Source organism: Acyrthosiphon pisum, chromosome X (assembly GCF_005508785.2).
Source record: "Acyrthosiphon pisum isolate AL4f chromosome X, pea_aphid_22Mar2018_4r6ur, whole genome shotgun sequence".
Classification (NCBI taxonomy): domain Eukaryota; kingdom Metazoa; phylum Arthropoda; class Insecta; order Hemiptera; family Aphididae; genus Acyrthosiphon; species Acyrthosiphon pisum.
Genome location: NC_042493.1, coordinates 39,927,501 through 39,933,000, shown reverse-complemented (window position 1 = coordinate 39,933,000; position 5,500 = coordinate 39,927,501).

Here is a 5,500-nt window from a genome sequence, read left to right as displayed (position 1 = left end):
GGCCAAAAAGTGTAAAAATGTAATACAAAGCTCCTGATATATTGTTACAATATCAGTTGAAAAACATTAAAAATACATAGGCACAATTTTTTTTTATAAGCATTTAAAGATCGAATTTAGACAAAATTTATCAAATTTCAATTTGAATAATTATTTTGTAGTTAAAAATTTATAAAATGTTCAACTTTTGTATCTAAGAATTGAAAATTTAAAACAAGATTCCACGTAAGTAGTTTTTTCTGTTAACAAAAAATCTAAAAACACATAAGCACAGTTTTATACTCATTTTAAGTTCAAATTTGGACGAAATTACATATTAAAATACCTAGAATAAATATTTTAGTTATTTTGTTGTGATTGTATAATATTATTCTTGGGTATACTTGAAACTTCTAAAGCATACTATTATATATCTATGATAGTATCACGGTTTATTGTTGATGTATAACGCGTTATAAGTACCTAATGGATATTGTGATATGATTAATTCGGAATTTATTATAGATACCTATTATTGGTCAATTTTTTTTTTAATACCATAGATAAGTATATAAGATACCTTATACCTTGACTGACATACCGTCTCCGCTCAGAATCGTTTTTCTTATACAGTGATATTATATCATTGAATTCAAATTTAATACCATCCATTATACAGTGACCCACTTGTAACCTACTGTACAGCAGAGCGAAATCCACTTACCCACCTTTTTACAGTTGTAGTTCATCTGTTCTGTGAAAATGTTCATCGCAGTGGAACGTCTCTCTTTAATCTTAGACAATCCGTTTTTACGAAGTAAAATGTTAAAAAAAAAAAAAGAGTTGGCGTTCACCCGATTAACTGCACCCGGGAAATGTATGGAGAGTTCCATCATTTGTATGCTGATTTACGAAAATCACCAACTAAATTTTTCGAATACCTCCGAATGTCAATTGAGACTTACGACTTTATTTTAAAGAGAATCGGTAAACGAATTCAAAATAAAACGACTAATTTTAAGAAGCCGATTTCAAATGCTGAAAGGTTGTATGTAACTTTAAGGTAAGTAACATTATAATCAATTTCGTTATTTATTATTATTTTTTTAAAGATATTAATAGTTTAAACAAACAATTAAACTGTACTTTTTTTTTATAACAAGATAAATACATTTTAAATACATAATTTATAAAAAAATACTCACCTATTACTGAGGTGATTAAAAAAATATTAAATAAACATAATGTTCTCCTTTTATATGTTAAAATTAATAATACATAATATACAATATATTCATACAAGTTTAAAATAGTAAATACTGCATTGCCCATGAGTATATCAAGTTAAATAGTACATATTTTTTCCCCAATTGATGTACGTCCACTTTTAGCTGCCGGGTCATCGCACTCGCACTCCGCTTATGTGTTCTGTGTATATATCCCTCGACAGGCTAATCACGTCGCTGACGCAGAGTTTTCTCATCAGCTTGGCGTATGAATGACTGCAGAGCTTCTTCACGAGGACATCATTTGCTGGGTCCCAGGAACCGAGGGAGCCGACGATGAAGGGGTGGACTGTCACTTCACCGTGGACGTCCGCGGCGATCTCCTTCCTTAGTTCCTCGTATTTGGCCAATTTTTCGTCCGCTGCTTCCTTGAAGGCCTTCAGCCGGTTGTCGAAGGGGACCGTGGCATCAATGATAAGGGTAGTATTGCCCCTCCTCAATACTAAATCTGGCCTAAGGCGCTGGGAGCCGATTGCCTGGTTCTCGGATACTACTGTGAATTTTCCCATGGCCGCCTTTTTCAGCCTGGCAATAAGGGAATTATGTCTCGCCATGTAGAGGCTGGTGTACCGCATACAATGGTTGACGACGTGGGCGAGGCTTTCTATTGTATGCCCACAGCGTCTACATCGGCGGTCACCAGTTATCCATGAGGACGACCCATTGAGCGGCACCAGGTTTAGCCTGGCTCTGTGTACGATCCTCCAGTCCGCGAATCTGCAGAAGTCACCCATCTTCATGAAGTGGCACGAGGCGGAGTGAGCAGCTACACACTCCAACGCTCGACCTTGGTCGGGTTTCTCGATCAGGGCTAGGCCCCTCGAGGTTCTGAAGTTGTCCCGGATAGTTCGCATCACCCCCTCCTCTGTTTCGCACGCATCGTAGTGCCTTGGTGAGTGAGAGAGGGGGGTCCATCCATTGACCAGGTTGCGGACAGCCTCCCGGAGGCGTTTCGAGCCCTTGACCATACATTGGCCACGCTGCTTCCCCGGTTTTCGGCGCCTACGTTTGACCCAGACAGGTATTCGCCAAGCTCAGTATTCGTGGGGGGCCGCCCGATCCTCCTCCGAGTGGTGTTTCTCATATGATCATCGGCGTCTCTGACAACTCTACCATCGGGGGAGGTTAACAGCTTGAAGGCGCTGTCGATTGCCGAGATGTCAGAGTCCTCTGCGAGAAGAGGTATGCCACAACATCCCTGTAACGTGGAGCCATACAGGTACTCGTTAGATGCCTCTTGGGGAAGGTTCAGGGTAGCCTTAATCTGGTCGAGGGGTAGAAGAAAGTTCTTAAAGCGTCGATCCTTTGCCATGGGGCCAGCTTGCTTCTTGCGAGTTTCAGTCCGATTTCAGTAATCTCCGCTAGCGACGCTTTCGACGGAATTGAGTGGAAACCAACCTGGGCGCCGAGAAATACGGCTGCGTCGCCTTCCGCCAGCGGTCGCATCGGCTCTCCCAGGATCTTGAACGTGCTGTCCCGTACCCCGACTGGGCTGACACCGGAAAGGTGGAGTGACGCACATTTTCTAACATTTAATTTGAGCCCTAAACGTTGCAGGTCGAGCTGGGCACTATCAATTGCTGCCTGGAGGTCAGGTGCGTTGTCGGCAAGGAGGCACAGATCGTCTGCAAACGCCAGTACTCTGTGGTCACTCTCTTGCCCCTGTAACCCTGTAACAACCGGATCGATTGCCATTATGAACAGCAGACCGCTCAGCGGGCATCCTTGTCGGATTCCGGACTGGACTCGAATGTCCGGAGTTTTCCCAGCAGCCACGCTGACCGTCGACGTCACGTCGTCGTATATGTCGCGGACGATTCGGAGCAGCTCTTCGCCAGCCCCACAGTTTTCGATGGCGGCTTCGAGTGCCGCGTGGGGGATTGCACCGAAGGCGTTGAAGACATCCAACCACGCAACACACTTGTCTGAACTGCCCGTTCTGGCTTTTTCGAGCTCGCGATTCAGCGTGTACACGTGCTCAAATGCTCCGTCAGCAGGCAGGAATCCTTTCTGGCAAGGACTGAGAGCCCCATTTTGCACCAGCCATTCGGTGAGCCGACCTGCGATGCATCCGGCATACAATTTGTAAACGGTGCGGCATAGCGAGATCGGCCTCCAGTTATTGAGATCGTCGGTGTCGCCCTTCTTGTGTATAAGTATTGTTACTTTACTGCCTTTTTCCATGAATGAGGGACTCGGTGGTGCTTCAAGCAGACATTCATGACCTCTGTTAGGAGGCTGCATGATGGGTCGAGCCGTCTCCAGTGGTGATAGGTCAGGCCGTCGTCACCCGGCGCGGTGTTTTCGAATTTCTTCAGACGTTTGGAGATTTCGTCCCGGGAGAAGGGTCCCATGGGTACGGGGGTGCGTCCCTCCTTGTGTGGAAACATCGATACGTCGCATGTCGAGGGTGACCACACCCTTGTGAAGTGGTTGAGGGTGTCTTGTACTCCAACTTCACAGGACTTACTATTACCGGACAGGATGGCGCTGCGACGGTTTCTACGGTATAATGTTTGGATTCCCTGGGCGTCATCGGGGTTTATGAACTTCCGTCTGACCGGCTCGCTCTCTTGCCGAATCGGGATCTTGGCCGTGACTACTGCAACAGCCGTTACCTCGTCCATAGTGGCCACGAACTGATGCCAGTTTCCCACTGTGACCGGTGCTCTGGCTAGGGTGTGGAGCTGCGCGAGGAAGTCGTGAATTGGCGTGGTGTCATCCGGAGTGAGGATGAACTCCTCCTCGTGTCCCGGGCGATTATCGCAGTGGTCGGATTCTGTCGCACTCCCGGCACCAGTCTCAACGTCATAGGACTGGGACGGACCTTCCGGAGTAGACGCCATCCTGACCGAGGCGTCGTCGTGGCCGAGTTCGGAGAATATATAGTGAATAGTGATATTATAATTTCATAAGCGGTGAGCGTCGAAATTCAAACATGTTCGATCTGCGACGCGCCGCTGGGCTGTCGCTCGTTGTGCCGCTCGCCGCTCGCGGTCAATGTACACACTTCAATATAATTTACATAGGCTGAACATTTTATTGCGACGCTCCGCTCGACGCTCGCCGCTCGCCAATGTACACGCAGCCTTACAGCGACACTGTTGTCGTGGTGACAAAGTAACGGCGACGTGATTTTATGCCCATCACTAGTTCGTACCGTACGTGCACCGGCGACGAGTGTTCAACAAGTTACACGGTTTGGCGCACGGCGGACACCGCGCTATGCTCCGTCTAATCAACGCTCGATTTTGCTGGCCGGACATGCAAAAAGACATAGCGCGATGGACCCGATGTTGTGAACCATGTCAGCGTGCCAAGGTGCAAAAACACGCAATATCACCATGCGCGCCTTTCGTGCCACCCGAACGACGTTTTGGGCATATTCACGCCGATCTCGTCAGACCACTACCGCCGTCCAATGGTTTCAAATACCTGCTCACCGTCGTCGACAGGTTCACTCGCTGGCCAGAGGCCTGGCCACTCGAGAACATGACAGCACACGCAGTCGCACAGGCGTTAACCACGAACTGGATCGCGAGGTTTGGCGTGCCCGACACCATTACCACCGACTAGGGAAGACAGTTCGAATCCGAGCTTTTTCACTCGCTGTTGTCGACATGCGGGATCCAGCACTCGAGGACTTCCCCGTACCACTCCCAGGCGAACGGTATGGTTGAACGTTTTCACAGAACACTAAAGTCCGCGTTCACAGCACACGAGTCAACGCAGTGAGCGAACAAACTCCCGAGATAAATATTACCTACCAATCTAATTGTATAAAATATATAATATATTTCTTCATTAGAAGGCGAAACTTGTATTTTAATATATGATCATTGTATTACAAATAAATAATTTTTATTATTATTTTTATTTTTTTTTGATTCTTCTAGAGCCTGATGTATTAGGAAAATACTACTTTTTAACTTGTACGTGATTACTTATTTTTATAATTTATTTTTTATTTTTTAAGTATTGTACCCAAGTCATATTTGGACAATAAAGGTATAATTGTGCAGACATCTGGCACAGATAATTTGCCAGTAAAAGATTGGGATCAAAGTTTGTTTAAAAGACATCAAATTGTTAGCCAAAGAATAGCCACGGATATCTAAAGTGAAAGCAGATGTTTCGCCTTCATTTATAAATTAATAATTTGATGATTTGAAAGAAGTCCTAGAAAATGTTCCACCAGAAATATTTTTAACTATGATGAATCTAATTTGCAAGGT